Source organism: Hyperolius riggenbachi, chromosome 8, assembly GCF_040937935.1.
Source record: "Hyperolius riggenbachi isolate aHypRig1 chromosome 8, aHypRig1.pri, whole genome shotgun sequence".
In the NCBI taxonomy this organism is placed as follows: Eukaryota; Metazoa; Chordata; class Amphibia; order Anura; family Hyperoliidae; genus Hyperolius; species Hyperolius riggenbachi.
In genome coordinates this window covers 232709525-232724799 of record NC_090653.1, presented here as the reverse complement: position 1 = coordinate 232724799, position 15275 = coordinate 232709525, and positions in this window count along the sequence as shown.

Sequence of the window (15275 nt, the reverse complement as noted above, 5' to 3'; positions counted from 1 at the left end):
TCGACCGGAAGAAGTCACACCACACGCTGCCGAGGGACCAACAGCCAGCGCCCTTCAGAACTTCAACCGGAAGACTTCACACCACGCCCTGCCGAGGGACCAACAGCCAGCGCCCTGGAGAACTTCAACCGGAAGACTTCACACCACGCCCTGCCGAGGGACCAACAGCCAGCGCCCTGGAGAACTTCAACCGGAAGACTTCACACCACGCCCTGCTGAGGGACCAACAGCCTGCACCCTGCAGAACTTCAACCGGAAGACTTCACACCACGCCCTGCCGAGGGACCAACAGCCAGCGCCCTGGAGAACTTCAACCGGAAGACTTCACACCACGCCCTGCCGAGGAACCAACAGCCAGCGCCCTGGAGAACTTCAACTGTAAGACTTCACACCACGCCCTGCCGAGGGACTTACAGCCAGCGCCCTGGAGAACTTCAACCGGAAGACTTCACACCACGCCCTACCGAGGGACCAACATCCAGCGCCCTGGAGAACTTTTACCGGAAGAAGTCACGCTCTGCCAAGGGACCAACAGCCAGAGCCCTGGAGAACTTCAACCGGAAGACTTCACACCACGCCCTGCCGAGGGACCAACAGCCAGCGCCCTGGAGAACTTCAACCGGAAGACTTCACACCACGCCCTGCCGAGGGACCAACAGCCAGCGCCCTGGAGAACTTAAACCGGAAGACTTCACACGGCGCCCTGCCGAGGAACCAACAGCCAGCGCCCTGGAGAACTTCAACTGTAAGACTTCACACCACGCCCTGCCGAGGGACCAACATCCAGCGCCCTGGAGAACTTTTACCGGAAGAAGTAACGCCCTGCCGAGGGACCAACAGCCAGAGCCCTGGAGAACTTCAACCGGAAGACTTCACACCACGCCCTGCCGAGGGACCAACAGCCTGCGCCCTGGAGAACATCAACCGGAAGACTTCACACCACGCCCTGCCGAGGGACCAACAGCCAGCGCCCTGGAGAACTTCAACTGGAAGACTTCACACGGCGCCCTGCCGAGGGACCAACATCCAGCGCCCTGGAGAACTTTTACCGGAAGAAGTCACGCCCTGCCGAGGGACCAACAGCCAGCGCCCTGGAGAACTTCAACCGGAAGACTTCACACCACGCCCTGCCGAGGGACCAACATCCAGCGCCCTGGAGAACTTTTACCGGAAGAAGTCACGCCCTGCCAAGGGACCAACAGCCAGAGCCCTGGAGAACTTCAACCGGAAGACTTCACACCACGCCCTGCCGAGGGACCAACAGCCAGCGCCCTGGAGAACTTCAACCGGAAGACGTCACACCACGCCCTGCCGAGGGACCAACAGCCGGCGCCCTGGAGAACTTCAACCGGAAGACTTCACACCACGCCCTGCCGAGGGACCAACAGCCGGCGCCCTGGAGAACTTCGACCGGAAGAAGTCACACCACACGCTGCCGAGGGACCAACAGCCAGCGCCCTTCAGAACTTCAACCGGAAGACTTCACACCACGCCCTGCCGAGGGACCAACAGCCAGCGCCCTGGAGAACTTCAACCGGAAGACTTCACACCACGCCCTGCCGAGGGACCAACAGCCAGCGCCCTGGAGAACTTCAACCGGAAGACTTCACACCACGCCCTGCCAAGGGACTAACAGCCAGCGCCCTGGAGAACTTCAACCGGAAGAAGTCACACCACGCCCTGCCGAGGGACCTACAGCCTGCGCCCTGGAGAACTTCAACCGGAACACTTCACACCGCGCCCTGCCCAAGGGACCAACAGCCGGCGCCCTGGAGAACTTGAACCGGAAGACTTCACACCACGCCCTGCCGAGGGACCAACACTGGAGCAGTGTTTCCCAACCCTGTCCTCACGGCCCACCAACAGGTCATGTTTTGTGGAAATCCACAGAGGTAGTTAATCAGCTGTGCTAAGACACTAATTACCTCACCTGTGCATGTTTGTGGTTTTCTGCAAAACGTACTGTTGGTGGGCCTTGAGGACAGGGTTGGGGAGCTCTGCCCTAGAGAACTTGAACCGGAAGACTTCACACCACGCCCTGCCGAGGGACCAACAGCCTGCGCCCTGGAGAACTTCAACCGGAAGACTTCACACCACGCCCTGCCGAGGGACCAACAGCCAGCGCCCTGGAGAACTTCAACCGGAAGAAGTCACACCACGCCCTGCCGAGGGACCTACAGCCTGCGCCCTGGAGAACTTCAACTGTAAGACTTCACACCACGCCCTGCCGAGGGACTAACAGCCAGCGCCCTGGAGAACTTCAACCGGAAGACTTCACACCACGCCCTGCCGAGGGACCAACATCCAGCGCCCTGGAGAACTTGAACCGGAAGACTTCACACCACGCCCTGCCGAGGGACCAACAGCCAGCGCCCAGGAGAACTTCTACCGGAAGACTTCACACCACGCCCTGCCGAGGGACCAACAGCCAGCGCCCAGGAGAACTTCTACCGGAAGACTTCACACCACGCCCTGCCGAGGGACCAACAGCCTGCGCCCTGGAGAACTTTAACCGGAAGACTTCAGACCACGCCCTGCCGAGGGACCAACAAACGGCGCCCTGGAGAACTTCAACCGGAAGACTTCACACCGCGCCCTGCCGAGGGACCAACAGCCAGCGCCCTGGAGAACTTCAACCGGAAGAAGTCACACCACGCCCTGCCGAGGGACCTACAGCCTGCGCCCTGGAGAACTTCAACCGGAAGACTTCACACCACGCCCTGCCGAGGGACCAACAGCCGGCGCCCTGGAGAACTTCGACCGGAAGAAGTCACACCACACGCTGCCGAGGGACCAACAGCCAGCGCCCTTCAGAACTTCAACCGGAAGACTTCACACCACGCCCTGCCGAGGGACCAACAGCCAGCGCCCTGGAGAACTTCTACCGGAAGAAGTCACACCGCGCCCTGCCGAGGGACTAACAGCCAGCGCCCTGGAGAACTTCAACCGGAAGACTTCACACCACGCCCTGCCGAGGGACCAACATCCAGCGCCCTGGAGAACTTTTACCGGAAGAAGTCACGCCCTGCCGAGGGACCAACAGCCAGAGCCCTGGAGAACTTCAACCGGAAGACTTCACACCACGCCCTGCCGAGGGACCAACAGCCAGCGCCCTGGAGAACTTCAACCGGAAGACTTCACACCACGCCCTGCCGAGGGACCAACAGCCAGCGCCCTGGAGAACTTCAACCGGAAGACTTCACACCACGCCCTGCCAAGGGACTAACAGCCAGCGCCCTGGAGAACTTCAACCGGAAGAAGTCACACCACGCCCTGCCGAGGGACCTACAGCCTGCGCCCTGGAGAACTTCAACCGGAACACTTCACACCGCGCCCTGCCCAAGGGACCAACAGCCGGCGCCCTGGAGAACTTGAACCGGAAGACTTCACACCACGCCCTGCCGAGGGACCAACACTGGAGCAGTGTTTCCCAACCCTGTCCTCACGGCCCACCAACAGGTCATGTTTTGTGGAAATCCACAGAGGTAGTTAATCAGCTGTGCTAAGACACTAATTACCTCACCTGTGCATGTTTGTGGTTTTCTGCAAAACGTACTGTTGGTGGGCCTTGAGGACAGGGTTGGGGAGCTCTGCCCTAGAGAACTTGAACCGGAAGACTTCACACCACGCCCTGCCGAGGGACCAACAGCCTGCGCCCTGGAGAACTTCAACCGGAAGACTTCACACCACGCCCTGCCGAGGGACCAACAGCCAGCGCCCTGGAGAACTTCAACCGGAAGAAGTCACACCACGCCCTGCCGAGGGACCTACAGCCTGCGCCCTGGAGAACTTCAACTGTAAGACTTCACACCACGCCCTGCCGAGGGACTAACAGCCAGCGCCCTGGAGAACTTCAACCGGAAGACTTCACACCACGCCCTGCCGAGGGACCAACATCCAGCGCCCTGGAGAACTTGAACCGGAAGACTTCACACCACGCCCTGCCGAGGGACCAACAGCCAGCGCCCAGGAGAACTTCTACCGGAAGACTTCACACCACGCCCTGCCGAGGGACCAACAGCCTGCGCCCTGGAGAACTTTAACCGGAAGACTTCAGACCACGCCCTGCCGAGGGACCAACAAACGGCGCCCTGGAGAACTTCAACCGGAAGACTTCACACCGCGCCCTGCCGAGGGACCAACAGCCAGCGCCCTGGAGAACTTCAACCGGAAGACTTCACACCACGCCCTGCCGAGGGACCAACAGCCAGTGCCCAGGAGAACTTCTACCGGAAGACTTCACACCACGCCCTGCCTAGGGACCAACAGCCAGTGCCCAGGAGAACTTCTACCGGAAGACTTCACACCACGCCCTGCCGAGGGACCAACAGCCTGCGCCCTGGAGAACTTCAACCAGAAGACTTCCCACCACGCCCTGCCGAGGGACCAACAGACGGCGCCCTGGAGCAGTGTTCCCCAACCCTGTCCTCACGGCCTACCAACAAGTCATGTTTTGTGGAAATACAGAGGTAGTTAATCAGCTGTGCTGTGACACTAATTACCTCACCTGTGCATGTTTGTGGTTTTCTGCAAAATGTACTGTTGGTGGGCCTTGAGGACAGGGTTGGGGAGCTCTGCCCTGGATTACTTCAACCGGAAGACTTCACACCACGCCCTGCCAAGGGACCAACAGCCGGCGCCGTGGAGAACTTCAACCGGAAGACTTCACACCACGCCCTGCCGAGGGACCAACAGCCCGCGCCCTGGAGAACTTCAACCGGAAGACTTCACACCGCGCCCTGCCGAGGGACTAACAGCCAGCGCCCTGGAGAACTTCAACCGGAAGACTTCACACCACGCCCTGCCGAGGGACCAACAGCCAGCGCCCTGGAGAACTTCAACCGGAAGACTTCACACCACGCCCTGCCGAGGGACCAACAGCCTGCGCCCTGGAGAACTTCAACCGGAAGACTTCACACAGCGCTCTGCCGAGGGACTAACAGCCTGCGCCCTGGAGAACTTCAAGAAGACTTTACACGGCGCCCTGCCGAGGAACAAACAGCCAGCACCCTGGAGAACTTCAACCGGAAGACTTCACACGCCGCCCTGCCGAGGGACCAACAGCCAGCGCCCTGGAGAACTTCAACCGGAAGACGTCACACCACGCCCTGCCGAGGGACCAACAGCCGGCGCCCAGGAGAACTTCAACCGGAAGACTTCACACCACGCCCTGCCGAGGGACCAACAGCCAGCGCCCTGGAGAACTTCAACCGGAAGACTTCACACCACGCCCTGCCGAGGGACCAACAGCCAGCGCCCTGGAGAACTTCAACCGGAAGACTTCACACCACGCCCTGCTGAGGGACCAACAGCCTGCGCCCTGCAGAACTTCAACCGGAAGACTTCACACCACGCCCTGCCGAGGGACCAACAGCCAGCGCCCTGGAGAACTTCAACCGGAAGACTTCACACCACGCCCTGCCGAGGAACCAACAGCCAGCGCCCTGGAGAACTTCAACTGTAAGACTTCACACCACGCCCTGCCGAGGGACTAACAGCCAGCGCCCTGGAGAACTTCAACCGGAAGACTTCACACCACGCCCTGCCGAGGGACCAACATCCAGCGCCCTGGAGAACTTTTACCGGAAGAAGTCACGCCCTGCCAAGGGACCAACAGCCAGAGCCCTGGAGAACTTCAACCGGAAGACTTCACACCACGCCCTGCCGAGGGACCAACAGCCAGCGCCCTGGAGAACTTCAACCGGAAGACTTCACACCACGCCCTGCCGAGGGACCAACAGCCAGCGCCCTGGAGAACTTCAACCGGAAGACTTCACACCACGCCCTGCCGAGGGACCAACAGCCAGCGCCCTGGAGAACTTAAACCGGAAGACTTCACACGGCGCCCTGCCGAGGAACCAACAGCCAGCGCCCTGGAGAACTTCAACTGTAAGACTTCACACCACGCCCTGCCGAGGGACTAACAGCCAGCGCCCTGGAGAACTTCAACCGGAAGACTTCACACCACGCCCTGCCGAGGGACCAACATCCAGCGCCCTGGAGAACTTTTACCGGAAGAAGTCACGCCCTGCCGAGGGACCAACAGCCAGAGCCCTAGAGAACTTCAACCGGAAGACTTCACAATACGCCCTGCCGAGGGACCAACAGCCTGCGCCCTGGAGAACATCAACCGGAAGACTTCACACCACGCCCTGCCGAGGGACCAACAGCCAGCGCCCTGGAGAACTTCAACCGGAAGACTTCACACGGCGCCCTGCCGAGGGACCAACAGCCTGCGCCCTGGAGAAATTCAACCGGAAGACTTCACACCACGCCCTGCCGAGGAACCAACAGCCAGCGCCCTGGAGAACTTCAACCGGAAGACTTCACACCACGCCCTGCCGAGGGACCAACAGCCAGCGCCCTGGAGAACTTCAACCGGAAGACTTCACACCACGCCCTGCTGAGGGACCAACAGCCTGCGCCCTGCAGAACTTCAACCGGAAGACTTCACACCACGCCCTGCCGAGGGACCAACAGCCAGCGCCTTGGAGAACTTCAACCGGAAGACTTCACACCACGCCCTGCCGAGGAACCAACAGCCAGCGCCCTGGAGAACTTCAACTGTAAGACTTCACACCACGCCCTGCCGAGGGACTAACAGCCAGCGCCCTGGAGAACTTCAACCGGAAGACTTCACACCACGCCCTGCCGAGGGACCAACATCCAGCACCCTGGAGAACTTTTACCGGAAGAAGTCACGCCCTGCCGAGGGACCAACAGCCAGCGCCCTGGAGAACTTCAACCGGAAGACTTCACACGGCGCCCTGCCGAGGGACCAACAGCCTGCGCCCTGGAGAACTTCAACCGGAAGACGTCACACCACGCCCTGCCGAGGGACCAACAGCCGGCGCCCTGGAGAACTTCAACCGGAAGACTTCACACCACGCCCTGCCGAGGGACCAACAGCCGGCGCCCTGGAGAACTTCGACCGGAAGAAGTCACACCACACGCTGCCGAGGGACCAACAGCCAGCGCCCTTCAGAACTTCAACCGGAAGACTTCACACCACGCCCTGCCGAGGGACCAACAGCCAGCGCCCTGGAGAACTTCTACCAGAAGAAGTCACACCGCGCCCTGCCGAGGGACTAACAGCCAGCGCCCTGGAGAACTTCAACCGGAAGACTTCACACCACGCCCTGCCGAGGGACCAACATCCAGCGCCCTGGAGAACTTTTACCGGAAGAAGTCACGCCCTGCCGAGGGACTAACAGCCAGCGCCCTGGAGAACTTCAACCGGAAGACTTCACACCACGCCCTGCCGAGGGACCAACAGCCAGCGCCCTGGAGAACTTCAACCGGAAGACTTCACACCACGCCCTGCCAAGGGACTAACAGCCAGCGCCCTGGAGAACTTCAACCGGAAGAAGTCACACCACGCCCTGCCGAGGGACCTACAGCCTGCGCCCTGGAGAACTTCAACCGGAAGACTTCACACCGCGCCCTGCCGAGGGACCAACAGCCGGCGCCCTGGAGAACTTGAACCGGAAGACTTCACACCACGCCCTGCCGAGGGACCAACCGCCTGCGCCCTGGAGAACTTCAACCGGAAGACTTCACACCACGCCCTGCCGAGGGACCAACAGCCAGCGCCCTGGAGAACTTCAACCGGAAGAAGTCACACCACGCCCTGCCGAGGGACCAACATCCAGCGCCCTGGAGAACTTGAACCGGAAGACTTCACACCACGCCCTGCCGAGGGACCAACACTGGAGCAGTGTTCCCCAACCCTGTCCTCACGGCCCACCAACAAGTCATTTTTTGTGGAAATCCACAGAGGTAGTTAATCAGCTGTGCTAAGACACTAATTACCTCACCTGTGCATGTTTGTGGTTTTCTGCAAAACGTACTGTTGGTGGGCCTTGAGGACAGGGTTGGGGAGCTCTGCCCTAGAGAACTTGAACCGGAAGACTTCACACCACGCCCTGCCGAGGGACCAACAGCCTGCGCCCTGGAGAACTTCAACCGGAAGACTTCAGACCACGCCCTGCCGAGGGACCAACAAACGGCGCCCTGGAGAACTTCAACCGGAAGACTTCACACCGCGCCCTGCCGAGGGACCAACAGCCAGCGCCCTGGAGAACTTCAACCGGAAGACTTCACACCACGCCCTGCCGAGGGACCAACAGCCAGCGCCCAGGAGAACTTCTACCGGAAGACTTCACACCACGCCCTGCCGAGGGACCAACAGACGGCGCCCTGGAGCAGTGTTCCCCAACCCTGTCCTCACGGCATACCAACCAGTCATGTTTTGTGGAAATACAGAGGTAGTTAATCAGCTGTGCTGTGACACTAATTACCTCACCTGTGCATGTTTGTGGTTTTCTGCAAAATGTACTGTTGGTGGGCCTTGAGGACAGGGTTGGGGAGCTCTGCCCTGGATTACTTCAACCGGAAGACTTCACACCACGCCCTGCCGAGGGACCAACAGCCGGCGCCGTGGAGAACTTCAACCGGAAGACTTCACACCACGCCCTGCCGAGGGACCAACAGCCCGCGCCCTGGAGAACTTCAACCGGAAGACTTCACACCGCGCCCTGCCGAGGGACCAACAGCCAGCGCCCTGGAGAACTTCAACCGGAAGACTTCACACCACGCCCTGCCGAGGGACCAACAGCCTGCGCCCTGGAGAACTTCAACCGGAAGACTTCACACAGCGCCCTGCCGAGGGACTAACAGCCTGCGCCCTGGAGAACTTCAAGAAGACTTTACACGGCGCCCTGCCGAGGAACAAACAGCCAGCACCCTGGAGAACTTCAACCGGAAGACTTCACACGCCGCCCTGCCGAGGGACCAACAGCCAGCGCCCTGGAGAACTTCAACCGGAAGACGTCACACCACGCCCTGCCGAGGGACCAACAGCCGGCGCCCAGGAGAACTTCAACCGGAAGACTTCACACCACGCCCTGCCGAGGGACCAACAGCCAGCGCCCTGGAGAACTTCAACCGGAAGACTTCACACCACGCCCTGCCGAGGGACCAACAGCCAGCGCCCTGGAGAACTTCAACCGGAAGACTTCACACCACGCCCTGCTGAGGGACCAACAGCCTGCGCCCTGCAGAACTTCAACCGGAAGACTTCACACCACGCCCTGCCGAGGGACCAACAGCCAGCGCCCTGGAGAACTTCAACCGGAAGACTTCACACCACGCCCTGCCGAGGGACCAACATCCAGCGCCCTGGAGAACTTTTACCGGAAGAAGTCACGCCCTGCCAAGGGACCAACAGCCAGAGCCCTGGAGAACTTCAACCGGAAGACTTCACACCACGCCCTGCCGAGGGACCAACAGCCAGCGCCCTGGAGAACTTCAACCGGAAGACTTCACACCACGCCCTGCCGAGGGACCAACAGCCAGCGCCCTGGAGAACTTAAACCGGAAGACTTCACACGGCGCCCTGCCGAGGAACCAACAGCCAGCGCCCTGGAGAACTTCAACTGTAAGACTTCACACCACGCCCTGCCGAGGGACTAACAGCCAGCGCCCTGGAGAACTTCAACCGGAAGACTTCACACCACGCCCTGCCGAGGGACCAACATCCAGCGCCCTGGAGAACTTTTACCGGAAGAAGTCACGCCCTGCCGAGGGACCAACAGCCAGAGCCCTAGAGAACTTCAACCGGAAGACTTCACACCACGCCCTGCCGAGGGACCAACAGCCTGCGCCCTGGAGTACATCAACCGGAAGACTTCACACCACGCCCTGCCGAGGGACCAACAGCCAGCGCCCTGGAGAACTTCAACCGGAAGACTTCACACGGCGCCCTGCCGAGGGACCAACAGCCAGCGCCCTGGAGAACTTCAACCGGAAGACTTCACACCACGCCCTGCTGAGGGACCAACAGCCAGCGCCCTGGAGAACTTCAACCGGAAGACTTCACACCACGCCCTGCTGAGGGACCAACAGCCTGCGCCCTGCAGAACTTCAACCGGAAGACTTCACACCACGCCCTGCCGAGGGACCAACAGCCAGCGCCTTGGAGAACTTCAACCGGAAGACTTCACACCACGCCCTGCCGAGGAACCAACAGCCAGCGCCCTGGAGAACTTCAACTGTAAGACTTCACACCACGCCCTGCCGAGGGACCAACAGCCAGCGCCCTGGAGAACTTCAACCGGAAGACTTCACACCACGCCCTGCCGAGGGACCAACATCCAGCACCCTGGAGAACTTTTACCGGAAGAAGTCACGCCCTGCCGAGGGACCAACAGCCAGCGCCCTGGAGAACTTCAACCGGAAGACTTCACACGGCGCCCTGCCGAGGGACCAACAGCCTGCGCCCTGGAGAACTTCAACCGGAAGACTTCACACGCCGCCCTGCCGAGGGACCAACAGCCAGCGCCCTGGAGAACTTCAACCGGAAGACGTCACACCACGCCCTGCCGAGGGACCAACAGCCAGCGCCCAGGAGAACTTCAACCGGAAGACTTCACACCACGCCCTGCCGAGGGACCAACAGCCAGCGCCCTGGAGAACTTCAACCGGAAGACTTCACACCACGCCCTGCCGAGGGACCAACAGCCAGCGCCCTGGAGAACTTCAACCGGAAGACTTCACACCACGCCCTGCCGAGGGACCAACAGCCAGCACCCTGGAGAACTTCAACCGGAAGACGTCACACCACGCCCTGCCGAGGGACCAACAGCCGGCGCCCTGGAGAACTTCAACCGGAAGACTTCACACCACGCCCTGCCGAGGTACCAACAGCCGGCGCCCTGGAGAACTTCGACCGGAAGTAGTCACACCACACGCTGCCGAGGGACCAACAGCCAGCGCCCTTCAGAACTTCAACCGGAAGACTTCACACCACGCCCTGCCGAGGGACCAACAGCCAGCGCCCTGGAGAACTTCTACCGGAAGAAGTCACACCGCGCCCTGCCGAGGGACTAACAGCCAGCGCCCTGGAGAACTTCAACCGGAGGACTTCACACGCCGCCCTGCCGAGGGACCAACAGCCAGCGCCCTGGAGAACTTCAACCGGAAGACGTCACACCACGCCCTGCCGAGGGACCAACAGCCGGCGCCCAGGAGAACTTCAACCGGAAGACTTCACACCACGCCCTGCCGAGGGACCAACAGCCAGCGCCCTGGAGAACTTCAACCGGAAGACTTCACACCACGCCCTGCCGAGGGACCAGCAGCCAGCGCCCTGGAGAACTTCAACCGGAAGACTTCACACCACGCCCTGCTGAGGGACCAGCAGCCTGCGCCCTGCAGAACTTCAACCGGAAGACTTCACACCACGCCCTGCGGAGGGACCAACAGCCAGCGCCCTGGAGAACTTCAACCGGAAGACTTCACACCACGCCCTGCCGAGGAACCAACAGCCAGCGCCCTGGAGAACTTCAACTGTAAGACTTCACACCACGCCCTGCCGAGGGACTAACAGCCAGCGCCCTGGAGAACTTCAACCGGAAGACTTCACACCACGCCCTGCCGAGGGACCAACATCCAGCGCCCTGGAGAACTTTTACCGGAAGAAGTCACGCCCTGCCAAGGGACCAACAGCCAGAGCCCTGGAGAACTTCAACCGGAAGACTTCACACCACGCCCTGCCGAGGGACCAACAGCCAGCGCCCTGGAGAACTTCAACCGGAAGACGTCACACCACGCCCTGCCGAGGGACCAACAGCCGGCGCCCTGGAGAACTTCAACCGGAAGACTTCACACCACGCCCTGCCGAGGTACCAACAGCCGGCGCCCTGGAGAACTTCGACCGGAAGTAGTCACACCACACGCTGCCGAGGGACCAACAGCCAGCGCCCTTCAGAACTTCAACCGGAAGACTTCACACCACGCCCTGCCGAGGGACCAACAGCCAGCGCCCTGGAGAACTTCTACCGGAAGAAGTCACACCGCGCCCTGCCGAGGGACTAACAGCCAGCGCCCTGGAGAACTTCAACCGGAAGACTTCACACCACGCCCTGCCGAGGGACCAACATCCAGCGCCCTGGAGAACTTTTACCGGAAGAAGTCACGCCCTGCCGAGGGACCAACAGCCAGAGCCCTGGAGAACTTCAACCGGAAGACTTCACACCACGCCCTGCCGAGGGACCAACAGCCGGCGCCCTGGAGAACTTCAACCGGAAGACTTCACACCACGCCCTGCCGAGGGACCAACAGCCAGCGCCCTGGAGAACTTCAACCGGAAGACTTCACACCACGCCCTACCGAGGGACCAACAGCCTGCGCCCTGGAGAACATCAACCGGAAGACTTCACACCACGCCCTGCCGAGGGACCAACAGCCTGCGCCCTGGAGAACTTCAACCGGAAGACTTCACACAGCGCCCTGCCGAGGGACTAACAGCCTGCGCCCTGGAGAACTTCAAGAAGACTTTACACGGCGCCCTGCCGAGGAACAAACAGCCAGCACCCTGGAGAACTTCAACCGGAGGACTTCACACGCCGCCCTGCCGAGGGACCAACAGCCAGCACCCTGGAGAACTTCAACCGGAAGACGTCACACCACGCCCTGCCGAGGGACCAACAGCCGGCGCCCAGGAGAACTTCAACCGGAAGACTTCACACCACGCCCTGCCGAGGGACCAACAGCCAGCGCCCTGGAGAACTTCAACCGGAAGACTTCACACCACGCCCTGCCGAGGGACCAGCAGCCAGCGCCCTGGAGAACTTCAACCGGAAGACTTCACACCACGCCCTGCTGAGGGACCAGCAGCCTGCGCCCTGCAGAACTTCAACCGGAAGACTTCACACCACGCCCTGCGGAGGGACCAACAGCCAGCGCCCTGGAGAACTTCAACCGGAAGACTTCACACCACGCCCTGCCGAGGAACCAACAGCCAGCGCCCTGGAGAACTTCAACTGTAAGACTTCACACCACGCCCTGCCGAGGGACTAACAGCCAGCGCCCTGGAGAACTTCAACCGGAAGACTTCACACCACGCCCTGCCGAGGGACCAACATCCAGCGCCCTGGAGAACTTTTACCGGAAGAAGTCACGCCCTGCCAAGGGACCAACAGCCAGAGCCCTGGAGAACTTCAACCGGAAGACTTCACACCACGCCCTGCCGAGGGACCAACAGCCAGCGCCCTGGAGAACTTCAACCGGAAGACGTCACACCACGCCCTGCCGAGGGACCAACAGCCGGCGCCCTGGAGAACTTCAACCGGAAGACTTCACACCACGCCCTGCCGAGGGACCAACAGCCGGCGCCCTGGAGAACTTCGACCGGAAGAAGTCACACCACGCCCTGCCGAGGGACCTACAGCCTGCGCCCTGGAGAACTTCAACCGGAACACTTCACACCGCGCCCTGCCCAAGGGACCAACAGCCGGCGCCCTGGAGAACTTGAACCGGAAGACTTCACACCACGCCCTGCCGAGGGACCAACCGCCTGCGCCCTGGAGAACTTCAACCGGAAGACTTCACACCACGCCCTGCCGAGGGACCAACAGCCAGCGCCCTGGAGAACTTCAACCGGAAGAAGTCACACCACGCCCTGCCGAGGGACCAACATCCAGCGCCCTGGAGAACTTGAACCGGAAGACTTCACACCACGCCCTGCCGAGGGACCAACACTGGAGCAGTGTTCCCCAACCCTGTCCTCACGGCCCACCAACAAGTCATTTTTTGTGGAAATCCACAGAGGTAGTTAATCAGCTGTGCTAAGACACTAATTACCTCACCTGTGCATGTTTGTGGTTTTCTGCAAAACGTACTGTTGGTGGGCCTTGAGGACAGGGTTGGGGAGCTCTGCCCTAGAGAACTTGAACCGGAAGACTTCACACCACGCCCTGCCGAGGGACCAACAGCCGGCGCCGTGGAGAACTTCAACCGGAAGACTTCACACCACGCCCTGCCGAGGGACCAACAGCCCGCGCCCTGGAGAACTTCAACCGGAAGACTTCACACCGCGCCCTGCCGAGGGACTAACAGCCAGCGCCCTGGAGAACTTCAACCGGAAGACTTCACACCACGCCCTGCCGAGGGACCAACAGCCAGCGCCCTGGAGAACTTCAACCGGAAGACTTCACACCACGCCCTGCCGAGGGACCAACAGCCAGTGCCCAGGAGAACTTCTACCGGAAGACTTCACACCACGCCCTGCCGAGGGACCAACAGCCTGCGCCCTGGAGAACTTCAACCAGAAGACTTCCCACCACGCCCTGCCGAGGGACCAACAGACGGCGCCCTGGAGCAGTGTTCCCCAACCCTGTCCTCACGGCCTACCAACAAGTCATGTTTTGTGGAAATACAGAGGTAGTTAATCAGCTGTGCTGTGACACTAATTACCTCACCTGTGCATGTTAGTGGTTTTCTGCAAAACGTACTGTTGGTGGGCCTTGAGGACAGGGTTGGGGAGCTCTGCCCTAGAGAACTTGAACCGGAAGACTTCACACCACGCCCTGCCGAGGGACCAACAGCCTGCGCCCTGGAGAACTTCAACCGGAAGACTTCACACCACGCCCTGCCGAGGGACCAACAGCCAGCGCCCTGGAGAACTTCAACCGGAAGAAGTCACACCACGCCCTGCCGAGGGACCTACAGCCTGCGCCCTGGAGAACTTCAACTGTAAGACTTCACACCACGCCCTGCCGAGGGACTAACAGCCAGCGCCCTGGAGAACTTCAACCGTAAGACTTCACACCACGCCCTGCCGAGGGACCAACATCCAGCGCCCTGGAGAACTTGAACCGGAAGACTTCACACCACGCCCTGCCGAGGGACCAACAGCCAGCGCCCAGGAGAACTTCTACCGGAAGACTTCACACCACGCCCTGCCGAGGGACCAACAGCCTGCGCCCTGGAGAACTTTAACCGGAAGACTTCAGACCACGCCCTGCCGAGGGACCAACAAACGGCGCCCTGGAGAACTTCAACCGGAAGACTTCACACCGCGCCCTGCCGAGGGACCAACAGCCAGCGCCCTGGAGAACTTCAACCGGAAGACTTCACACCACGCCCTGCCGAGGGACCAACAGCCAGTGCCCAGGAGAACTTCTACCGGAAGACTTCACACCACGCCCTGCCGAGGGACCAACAGCCTGCGCCCTGGAGAACTTCAACCAGAAGACTTCCCACCACGCCCTGCCGAGGGACCAACAGACGGCGCCCTGGAGCAGTGTTCCCCAACCCTGTCCTCACGGCCTACCAACAAGTCATGTTTTGTGGAAATACAGAGGTAGTTAATCAGCTGTGCTGTGACACTAATTACCTCACCTGTGCATGTTTGTGGTTTTCTGCAAAATGTACTGTTGGTGGGCCTTGAGGACAGGGTTGGGGAGCTCTGCCCTGGATTACTTCAACCGGAA